This window comes from Papio anubis, chromosome 11 (genome assembly GCF_008728515.1).
Source record: "Papio anubis isolate 15944 chromosome 11, Panubis1.0, whole genome shotgun sequence".
In the NCBI taxonomy this organism is placed as follows: domain Eukaryota; kingdom Metazoa; phylum Chordata; class Mammalia; order Primates; family Cercopithecidae; genus Papio; species Papio anubis.
In genome coordinates, this window is record NC_044986.1 from 87,067,857 (window position 1) to 87,079,487 (window position 11,631).

The following is an 11,631-nucleotide window of genomic DNA, read 5'->3' on the forward strand; positions in this document are numbered from 1 at the left end:
AATCTGCTTTGGTAGAGAAGAGCCTGGGTTCAGGCTGAGCACAGGCTACACTGACCCTGCCCATCACCTAGGGAGACTGGCGGAGGTGGCAGCATGAGGAAGTGGACCCCAGAGAGCACAAGTGACAGAAGTCCCAGGAGCCAGAGGATGGGGCTGGACGTTGACTCACAGTGCCTGATTTCAGACGCTGGGTTGGCCACATGCTAACTGTGCAATCTTGGACAAGCGACTCCACGTCCCTGGGCTTCCTCTCACTTTTTCAAAACTGGTGGTTGTAGGCATTGAATGAGTTAAAGCACCAAGTGCTCAGAACTGGGACAGCACAAGGAGTTATCCAGGGCTGGTTCTCCTGATAGAGAATGTCCTCGCTGTGGAGGTCGTGAGAGAACTTCATTAACCTTTGGGGATCCCGCGTCCTCACAGCTCCATCCTGAGGCTGCCTGGGATGCCGGTGCTGTGCCTTTGTCAGGCCCCAGCAGGAGCGCCAGAATGAACTACGAGTCCTCAGACCCGGATCCCTTTCGTAGAACTGCTAGGATGAATGCTGCCCGCACTGGAGTGTGCAAGCAGATTGCCTTGGGGAGCGTTAAAATAACACAAAACAAAACTATTCTTGAAAAAATTACATTTACACGAAAGTGCTCCATCCCCTGGAGGCCAGGGGAGGCCCCTCTTCAGGCCCAGATTCTATTCTAGGACCATGATATTTCCATGAAAAGGTGACAAAGTACTGCCTCAGAGACCTCCACCCCCCCACCAGGGGAAGCCTGGGCCTGGGACCCCTTCAGTAGGGGTCTGAAGCCCAAGTCTTCCTGGAGATGCTTTTACACTGCTTGGTCTTTGAAATATTTCCATTTTGAGATGTTCTTCTCTGAAAACTCCTCCTCATTCAGAGCCTGCTGGTAGCTGGCCCTGGAGCATGGAGGTCACAGTCTGTCTTGGTACAGGGGCACCACCTGTATTTCGGATGAGTGGACAGTTTTCTGTCATTTTCCCTGCACTTCTTGTCTCCTGTCTTTGTCTAGATGATTTTTTGCTTATTCCTTTCTATTTCTGCACATTCTTGTTTTCTCTTTTCTTTCTTTTTTCTTTTATTGAGATAGAGTTTCACTCTGTCACCCAGGCTGGAGTGCAGTGAAGCAATCAGCTCACTGCAGCCTCCACCTCCCTGGCTCAAGAAATCCTCCCACCTCAGCCTCCCGCATAGCTGGGACCACAGGTGCACACCACCACACTTGTCTAATTTTTGTTTGAGTTTTTTTGGTAGAGATGGGGTCTCACCGTCTTGCCCAGGTTGGTCTGGAACTCCTGGGCTCAAGCGATCCACCAGCCTCAGCCTCCCAAAGTGCTGGGATTACAGGCATGAGCCACCATGCCTGGCCCAGCTAATCCTTTTCTTTTCTTTCTTCCTTTCTGTGAATCGAAGGCCTTCTCTGCCATTCACCTCAGCACTGTGCTTCCTGCCTTCCCTGCCCTGGGAGCCTCTGCAGGCCAGAGCCCCAGCGAGTGTAGCCTTGTGACTGTACACCTGAACTGCCTTCCTTCCCTGTGGCTAGAACTTCCTTCCAGATTATCGCTGTGCACCTGGACTGGCTTCCAGAGGCCTTGGGTGATTCCCTGAGTGAGGCCCATTCCTAGCCTTGCAGGTTTTCGGAAGGTAACTTTGCTGCTTTGGCCAGAATGCCTCAACCTGGCAGTATTCAGCAATGTGGCATTTCTGTGCAGATAGTTTTAAACTTTGGTTCAGTTCATTGCTTATTCATTTGATGTTTTAAGGAGCGTGGAGCCCCAAGAATAAAATGGTAATAAGTGAGGACTTCCTGTTCTGGTTCTGCATGTAAGGAGCTTGGAAGATATCTTTCAGTAGATATCTGGCACTGGGTTCCCTGCAGCCTACTCCCAAGGAAATCATTTCTGAACTGGGCTTTTCCAACCTGGAGCTTGGCCAGGCCGCATCCCCTCTCCCCAGAGGCCCTGCCGCCTCCCCGCACTCTCAGGCATGCCTCCGGTTTGCAGTGATGGCTGCTCCCTCCGCCAGTGTCACCTGCTGTTCATGCAGCATGTGGCCGCAACTTCTGATCAGTGCTCTGACTCACCTGCCTGTGTTCCCATCATTCTGCTGTGGGCTGGGTCTTCAGGATGATCCTTTGCTGGTTCCTTGTCCCTACGTTATCTCCAAAGGTAAGTTTTTCCCAAACCAGGTTTTTGCAGGACGTTTGTGCTGGGGCGGTCAAGGGCTGTGTTCTAGGCTTGTGCAGGCTTTGTTACAATTCCAGTTTGGTATGTGGTCATTTTCCTCACTTTAAAGGAATAAATGAGGGTGGGTGTAGTGGCTCAAGCCTGTAATCCCAGCACTTTTGGAGGCTGAGGTGGGAGGATCACTTGGGCTCAAGAAGTCAAGGCTGCAGAGAGTTGGGATGGTGCCACTGCACTCCAGCCTGGATGATAGAGTGAGACCCTGTCTCAAAAAGGGAAAGAAAAAAAAGAATAAACAAGATATCGTGTGTGAGAGAGGTTATAAAGGTAAGGTATAAATAATTAATAGAAAAACTCCGCATAGAAAGCAGGACATGTCATGTCCTCAGGTGACCTCTGTGTGCCTGAGCCTGAGTGGCCTCTCAAGGGTGGGTGCAACCCACAAGCCTTGGAGGTGAGTGCATCCCCTGACCCATCCCTAGACTCCACTCTCGTCCTTGGTGTGAACTGTTTCCTTGCTGCTTGTTGCAGTTTTATTTTGTGTTATGCCCTGAAAAAACACACCAGAGCGTTTCATGTGCCCTCCCCTTCCTCTGTGCCTGGTCTTGTCCCTGCCTCACTCGGCCAAGGGGCCAGCCTCTGCAGACATGCCTTTATGATGTCATCTTCCCTGTGATCAGACACTAAACTCAGGAAGTCACCAAGACTGGCGGCATGGCTTTACACCCAAACCATCTTGGTGCTTCACGGACAGCCAGATCCCTCACCTCACTGCCCGAGATGGCAGCCACATGAGACAGGCCCTGAAAATAACAGGTACCATGGTGTCCTTGACCTTTAATTAGCTCCACATTTTCTACTTGCTACTCACCGAAGAGCTGACCTGCTGACCTGTTTATGCAGCCCACAGGGTGGAAAAAGTTCTAAAATCTAAAAGTGAAGCTGAGAGGCTAATTTTGTATATGCAAAATGTACAAGATATGAATAAAGTGTTATATTAATAAAATGCCCTAGAAATCGTACTCTTTCCAAAGGGAATGGGAAGGCCTGGGGCCATGTCCATGTCCTGGCTGTGCTGTGTGCCCCTGGGGAAATCCCTACCAAATCACTCTGGGTCGAACCTCATGAGGGGTTACTTCTCCCCTCGACTCTTCTGTTGCCAGCTACTGTCATCATTTAACCAGGTCGTCAGGTCACCTCGGGGTAGATGGTTTCTGCATTTCTGCCATGCTTGCCTGGAGACTCAGTTTAAGCTAAAAGCTAGAAACTGTATCTCCAACAGAGGACTGTCTCAAAGCCAGGGGGGAAAGAGCCGGATTGGACACTCAGCAAACGACACCAGGAGGACATGGCTGGTGGTGCAGGCATCTTCGCACCAGATGTTACCTGTGAGATTGTGCCCAGGAGCCCAGTGAGGGTTTCTAGGACTCTCAGGAGGGAAGAGAAGGAAGCAACTCCCCATGACTTCATGGCTGGCTGGGGTACAAGCTCACATTCGGGAAGCCACAGATGGGAGCATCTTGTCACTTTGTGCCTTAGCACTGCGGTGCCCTCAGTGTGGGGTGAGCAAAATCACACCTTTTCTAGCAATAGGCCCTCACACTGACTGACAAACAATAGTGGTGTGGCTTCCCCTACTCGTGGGAAGTGCGTGGGTGGAGAAGAGAGTGCACTGAGTGGGTAATGTCCGAGCATGCCTGCTGCCCCAGCCTCCTATCCCTCAGGGGAGATGCCTGGGGTCCAGCTCCGGACACACGGCTGTCCAGCTTCCCCAGGGACACCCCTGTGGGATCATCCTCTGCTTCAGGCCTGAACATCATCGCCAAGGAGAAATCTCATGTTTTCGAGAAGTCCCTGTGGGGGTCAGCCAAGACAAGGCTTCTGCTTTGCCCACAGCAAGGAAGGATGCTGAGCAGGAGTTTGAGAGCCGGGCTGAAAACAGTGAGGTGGATGCAGGAGCCAGCTGGGATCCTGGCGAAGGGGATGGAGACAGAGTCGCAAGCTGGCCGTGGCTTCTCTGCATTTCCAGTTTGCTTTTCTATAGAGTAATGATAAGAGAGCCTCCCCAGAGGCCGGGCGCGGTGGCTCAAGCCTGTAATCCCAGCACTTTGGGAGGCCGAGATGGGCGGATCACGAGGTCAGGAGATCGAGACCATCCTGGCTAACGCGGTGAAACCCCATCTCTACTAAAAATACAAAAAACTAGCCGGGCGAGGTGGCGGGCGCCTGTAGTCCCAGCTACTTGGGAGGCTGAGGCAGGAGAATGGCGTAAACCCGGGAGGCGGAGCTTGCAGTGAGCGAAGATCCGGCCATTGCACTCCAGCCTGGGCAACAGAGCGAGACTCCGTCTCAAAAAAAAAAAAAAAAAAAAAAAAAAAGAGAGAGCCTCCCCACTGATGGGTCGGTTGTGTATTTTCAATGAGTTAATATGTGCAAAGGGACGGGCGCGGAGGTCAGGACTTCAAGACCAGCCTGACCAACATGGTGAGAACCCATCTCTACTAAAAATACAAAAATTAGCCAGGTGTGGTGGCATGTGCCTGTAATCCCAACTACTTAGGAGGCTGAGGCAAGAGAATCACTTGAACTCAGGAGGTGGAGGTTGCAGTAAGCGGAGATCACACCACTGCACTCCAGCCTGGGCGACAGAGCGAGATTCTGTCTCAAAAAAAAAATCGCAAAGAGTATCAAACAGTGCAGCGTCATGAGTGAGCTCATGCTGTGGCCCCTCATTTTCATTTAGTGCCGCTGGAGACCTCGAGGAAGAGAGTCCCTTTGAACTTTGGTGACCAACATCCATCCATCTCAGCTCTGTCCTGGAGGTCAGCTGAGATCAGGGGTAAGTGCTTTGCCAAGGCCACTCGCTACAATGTGTCTCTGGAACAACATCCCCTTACTGCCGCAGCTCCCAGCTCCTGCTGGAGCCTGTGCCTGTCTGGACACCTCCCCACCACCCCCCACTGGAGAATTTAACATTCCTGCCTCTGTTTTTGCCTCCAGTTCTTCAACATAGAATCTCTGCTCCCAGGAGCAGTGTAGGGGAGTAAATGGCCGTGGCTGAGTTTCATTCTATGTGGTTAGACCTGAGGGTGAAATCCAGGCAATCAATGGACCTGGAGTGAGCCCTGGAGATCTGGATCCCAGTGCCCCTCTGAGAGCCATTGCCAGGCACATTACTAAGTGGTCCACAAAACTGAGGTGTCTGTTAGAGTGCTTCAGTGGATTTTAAATGTAGAAGAACAGCAGCAAGGATCCCTTCTTTAGACTTTTGCAGTAGTTCAGGTGAGACAGACCAGAGCAGGAGCAGTGGAGGTGGTGGGGGCAATGAATTTAGATGTGAACCAGAGAGGACATGGGAAACAGGGTCAAGGTCTGGGCCTCCAGGTAAGCCTGGCACCTTTGCTGAAATAGGGAACACGGCTGGAGGGTCATGTTTTTTTTGTTGTTGGTTTGTTGTTGTTTTTTTGCGGGGGCGGTGGTGGGAGGTGCGTATCAGTTGTCAGGCCTCTGAGCCCAAGCTAAGCCATCATATCCCCTGTGACCTGCATGTATACATCCAGATGGCATGAAGCAACTGAAGATCCAGGAAAGAAGTGAAAATAGCCTTAACTAATGACATTCCACCATTGTGATTTGTTTCTGCCCCACCCTAACTGATCAATGTACTTTGTAATCTCCCCCACCCTTAAGAAGGTTCTTTGTAATTCTCCCCATCCTTGAGAATGTACTTTGTGAGATCCACCCTCTGCCCACAAAACATTGCTCCTAACTCCACTGCCTATCCCCAAACGTATAAGAACTAATGATAATCCCACCACCCTTTGCTGGCTCTCTTTTAGGACTCAGTCCGCCTGCACCCAGGTGAAATAAACAGCCATGTTGCTCACACAAAGCCTGTTTGGTGGTCTCTTCACACGGACGCATGAGACATCAGTAATTCTACTTCGAACATGCTCAATTTGAAATGGGCATTAGACATCTGATATGGTTTGGATCTGTGTTCCCACCCAAATCTCCTGTTCAGGCCGGGCGCGGTGGCTCAAGCCTGTAATCCCAGCACTTTGGGAGGCCGAGACGGGCGGATCACGAGGTCAGGAGATCGAGACCATCCTGGCTAACACGGTGAAACCCCGTCTCTACTAAAAAATACAAAAAAAAACTAGCCGGGTGAGGTGGCGGGCGCCTGTAGTCCCAGCTACTTGGGAGGCTGAGGCAGGAGAATGGTGTGAACCCGGGAGGCGGAGCTTGCAGTGAGCTGAGATCTGGCCACTGCACTCCAGCCTGGGCGACAGAGCGAGACTCCGTCTCAAAAACTAAAAAAAAAAAAACAAATCTCCTGTTCAATTGTAATCCCCAGTGTTGGAGGTGGGGCCTGGCGGGAGGTGATTGGGTCATGGGGGCGGAGTTCTCATGAATGGGTTAACACCATCCCCTCGGAGCTGTTCTCCTATTAGTGAGTGAGTTCTGGAGGGATTCGACTGTTTGAAAGTGTGGGGCACCTCCCCATTCCCTCTCTTGCTCCTGGTCCTGCCATGTGAGACGCCTGCTCCCGCTCTGCCTTCTGCCATGAGTGAAAGCTCCCTGAGGCCTCCCCAGAAGCAGATGCTGCCATGCTTCCTGTACAGCCTGCAGAACTGTGAGCCAATTAAACCTCTTTTCTTTATAAATTACCCAGTCTCAGGCCTTTCTTCAGCAGTGTGAGAACAGACTAATACAGCATGCAAGCATGATGTGTGTGAGGCAGTTGGCTGGTTGAGCCTGTGTTCACAAAAACAGGCTGGAGACAGCAGCTTGGGGGAGTCAGCATGCAGATGGAATTTAAAAATCATGGCTCGATACCTTCATTTAAGGAGGGCGAAGAGATCAAAAGAAGGGTCCAAAGCTGGATGGAGCCTGCACCACTGCCACCACAAAGGTGAGAGAGTGAGACCCAGGGAGGCCCCCTGAGAAAGGCTGAAGACCAGGGAATGCTGTCTCAAGTCAAGTGAGGAAAGGGTTTCAAAGAGATGGTGAGGTCCACCAGAAAGCAGGGCAGGGTATGGGAGGGAGATGGCTGACCTGGATATTCGGAGACAGTGCAGTGACTGGTAATACTGAGGTCCAGAGTCTCGTGGGTGTTCACAGTGGGACAGAGGTGTTATCATAAGGATGGCATATTATAAAGGATGCTTCCAGGTTCAGGTACAGGAAATCCTGGCCCAAGTGGCTTAAACAACAGGGTGTTGGCCAGGCATACTGGCTCATGCCTGTAATCCCAGTACTTTGGGAGGCCGAGGCGGGTGGATCACCTGAAGTCAGGAGTTCAAGACCAGTCTGGCCAACATGGCAAAACCCCTTCTCTACTAAAAAATACAAAAATTAGCTGGGCGTGGTGGCATGCACCTGTAATCCCAGCTACTTGGGAGGCTCAGGCAGGATAATCGTTTGAACCCAGGAGGTGAAGGTTGCAGTGAGCCGAGATCGCACTATTGCACTCCAGCCTGGGTGACAAAGCAAGCCTCCATATAAAAAAAAAAAAAAGAAAGAAAGAAAAGGCCAGGCACAGTGGCTCATGCCTGTAATCCTAGCACTTTGGGAGGCAGAGTCAGGTGGATCACGAAGTCAAGAAATCCAGACCATCCTGACCAACAAGGTGAAACCCTGTCTCTACTAAAAATACAAAAATTTGCTGGAAATGGTATGTGCACCCGTATTCCTAGCTACTTGGGAGGCTGAGGCAGGAGAATCGCTTGAACCTGGGAGGCACAGGTTGCAGTGAGCCGAGATCAAGCCACTGCACTCCAGCCTGGCGGAAGAGCGATACTTCATCAAAAAATAAATTAATTAAATAAAAATACAAAAATTAGCCAGCGTGGTGGCCTGCTCCTGTAGTCCCAGCTACTCAGGAGGCTGAGGCAGGAAAATTGCTTGAACCCAGGAAGGGAGGTTGCAGTGAGCTAAGATCCCACTACTGCACTCCAGGCTGCGTGACGGAGTGAGACTCTGTCTAAAACAAACAAAACAAACAAACAAAAAAAACAGGGTGTGATCTCTGGAGTCTAGAGGCCCAAGGCGCCTGGGTTGGATATCTCTAAACCACACAAACTGGGTGATGGGGTTGGCTTCTTTTTTTGGTTTTTTTTTTGAGACGGAGTCTCGCTGTGTCGCCCAGGCTGGAGTGCAGTGGCCGGATCTCAACTCACTGCAACCTCCGCCTCCCGGGTTCACGCCATTCTCCTGCCTCAGCCTCCCGAGTAGCTGGGACTACAGGCGCCCGCCACCTCGCTCGGCTAGTTTTTTGTATTTTTTAGTAGAGACGGGGTTTCACCGAGTTAGCCAGGATGATCTCGATCTCCTGACCTTGTGATCCTCCCGTCTCGGCCTCCCAAAGTGCTGGGATTACAGGCTTGAGCCACCGCGCCCAGCCCGAAGATATATTGCAAAAGAAAATTGTTTAAGTGTTTAATCAGACAATGAAGAGAAACCCAAAACAAAACCTTTTCAAGGAAGTAAGGTACACAACAAAAATGTCTTGGAGGAAGCATCAGGGCTTAAAGATGAGTGGAAAAGCGGCTTGCTTTTTGGAGACCAAAAGAGAACAGAATTTTTTTTTTTTTTTTTGAGATGGAGTCTCACTCTGTCACCCAGGCTGGAGTGCAGTGGGGCAATCTCGGCTCACTGCAAGCTCCGCCTCCTGTGTTCAAGCCATTCTCCTGTCTCAGCCTCTCTAGTAGCTGGGACTACAGGCACTCGCCACCAAGCCCAGCTAATTTTTTGTATTTTTAGTAGAGATGGGGTTTCACCATGTTAGCCAGCATAGTCTCTATCTCCTGACCTCGTGATCCACCCGCCTTGGCCACCCAAAGTGCTGGGATTATAGGTGTGAGCTACCGTGCCCAGCCTGGTTTTTTTTTTTTTTTTTTTTTTAAACACAGAGTCTTGCTCTATCACCCAGGCTGGAGTGTAGTGGCTCGATTCTGGCTCACTGCAACCTCCAGCTCCCAGATTCAAGTGATTCTCGTGCCTCAGCCTCCCAAGTAGATGGGATTACAGGCACGTGCCATCACACCCAGCTAATTTTTGTGTTTTTAGTAGAGACAAGGTTTCTCCATGTTTGACCAAGTTGGTCTTGAACTCCTGGCCTCAAGTGATCCATCTGCCTCAGCCTCCCAAAGTGCTGGGATTACACGTGTGAGCCACTGCACCTGGCTGATTTTTTAAATATACTTGAAAGCTGATTATCTATGAGCTGATGGCAAGATTTTTTTTTTTTTTTTTTTTAAAGACAGAGTGTCATTCTGTCACCCAGGATGGAGTGCAATGGTGCAGTCATAGCTCACTGCAGTCTCGACCTCCCAGGCTCAAACAATCCTTCCACCTCAGCCACCTGAGTAGCTGGGACCACAGGCGCACACCACCACAGCTGGCTAATTTTATTTTTTATTTTTATTTTTTTAGAGATGGGAGTCTCAATATGTTGCCCAGGCTGGTCTGGAGCTCCTGGGTTCAAGCGATCCTCCCACCTTGGCCTCTAGAAGTGCTGGGATTACAGGTACGAGCCACCATGCCTGGCCCCAGTTGCAAGATTTTATTAAAATTTGTATAGGCCAAAAATTTAGAGGTTAAAAGACCCTCCTGAGGAAGCTAAACAAAGTGCAGACAGGTACAAAGTTGAACTCCATCGGCTCAAAGAAAACAGTGCCTGGCAGAAGATGCCGGAGCAGTTGCAACAGGAAGCTCCGTGCCAGTGGGAGCAGACCCCTGAGTGAGAACTTCTGGGGCGTCTGTTCTAGAAGCCCTGCCTTACAGAAGGGATGATATGAAATTGTGAGCAGTAGCGGCGGCGGCGACCGGAGCGGTAGGAGCAGCAATGTATCCGTGTGCAGCCCCAAACTGGAAAGAAGATGCTAATTAAAGTGAAGACGCTGACCGGAGAGGAGATTGAGATTGACATTGAACCTACAGAAAAGGTGGAGTGGATCAAGGAGCGTGTGGAAGAGAAAGAGGGAATCCCCCCACAACAGCAGAGGCTCATCTACAGTGGCAAACAGATGAATGATGAGAAGACAGCAGCTGATTACAAGATTTTAAGTGGTTCAGTCCTTCACCTGGTGTTGGCTCTGAGAGGAGGAAGTGGTCTTAGGCAGTGATGGACCCTCCATTTTACCTCCATACCGTGTCGCTTATAATGAGGCATCACATATCCTCTCACTCTCTGGGACACCAGAGCCACTGCCCCCTCCCCTGGATGCCCAGTATTGTACATCTACTGGTGGGAGACTGTGAGGACCCCAGGATTCAGTATTCCTGGCCCAGAGGGTGCTTGCTGGCTATTGGGTCTTAGTTTGCAGTCCTGTGTGCTTCCCTCTCTTATGGCTGTGTCCCTGGTTGTCAATAAAATATTTCCTGGTCTCCTGGAAAAGAAAAAAAAAAAAAAGAAATTGTGAGCAGTTTCAGCTGTAGGCAGCAGAAACTTGGCCCAACACCAGACAGAGAAGATAAAACATCAGAGGAGAGAGAGGACAGATGTCACCCAGACAAATTCTTTTTTAACAAGGGTTGAAAAAGGAGGCGGCTAGTTCCTATGCAGTGTGAGCCATGGGTGGTGGGCAGGATCACAGCACACTGCACAAGGCAGAGGCGAGACGTGAGAATGAATGCAAGCCCTTGCTGGGAGCTTCCTTGACCCCATCAGTCGCAGGCTGGGGCACTGCAACAGAGGCAGACTGCATATGGACCCTCACATGCCCACTCCACAGCTCTGTCACAGGCCTCTGCAAAGACCTCCTCTTGCCTCGCCTTCTCTTATTAGTTTCCTGGGCTGTTGTAACAAATTACCACAAACTTAGTGACTTAAATGAACAGACTAGGCCGGGCGCAGTGGCTCATGTCTGTAATCCCAGCGCTCTGGGAGGCCGAGGTGGGCGAATCACGAGGTCAGGAGATCGAGACTATCTTGGCTAACTTGGTGAAACCCTGTCTCAACTAAAAATACAAAAAATTAGCCGGGCGTGGTGGCAGGCGCCTGTAGTCCCAGCTACTGGGGAAGCTGAGGCAGGAGAATGGCGTGAACCCAAGAGGTGGAACTTGCAGTGAGCCGAGATCGCACCACTGCACTCCAGCCTGGGTGACACAGCAAGACTCCGTCTCAAAAAAAAAAAAAAAAAAAAAGAACAGACTAGTTTTTTATCACAGGTCCTGGAGTCCAGAACTCTGAAGTGAAGGTGTCAGCAAAGCTGCACTTTCTCCAGAGCCTCTAGGGTAGAACCCATGCCTTGCCTATGGTGGCTGCTGGTGTTCCTGGGCTTGTGGCTGTACACCCCAATGTCTGTTCCCACCATCACGTGACCTTCCAACTGTGTGTGTCTAATCTCACACTACCTCTCTCTCACACAAGGACACTTATGATGGCATTCAGGGCCCACCCAGATAATCTGGGATGACCCTCACCTGAGG

At 50.7% G+C, this 11,631-nt stretch overlaps 1 long non-coding RNA gene and 1 pseudogene across 2 annotated transcripts; both read left to right on the plus strand.

Annotated features, from left to right (window-relative positions):
* The first annotated feature begins 2,816 nt into the window (after positions 1 to 2,816).
* LOC103887437 lies at positions 2,817 to 6,273 on the plus strand. Its single transcript, XR_651517.4, has 3 exons — positions 2,817 to 3,012; positions 4,940 to 5,035; positions 6,036 to 6,273. It is a non-coding gene; the product is annotated as an uncharacterized LOC103887437 (long non-coding RNA).
* A 3,465-nt stretch (positions 6,274 to 9,738) lies between these two features.
* On the plus strand, positions 9,739 to 10,612 carry LOC101020468 (annotated as a pseudogene). Its single transcript, XR_002524580.2, has one exon. The product of XR_002524580.2 is annotated as an NEDD8 pseudogene (transcript).
* The last annotated feature ends 1,019 nt before the right edge of the window (positions 10,613 to 11,631 follow it).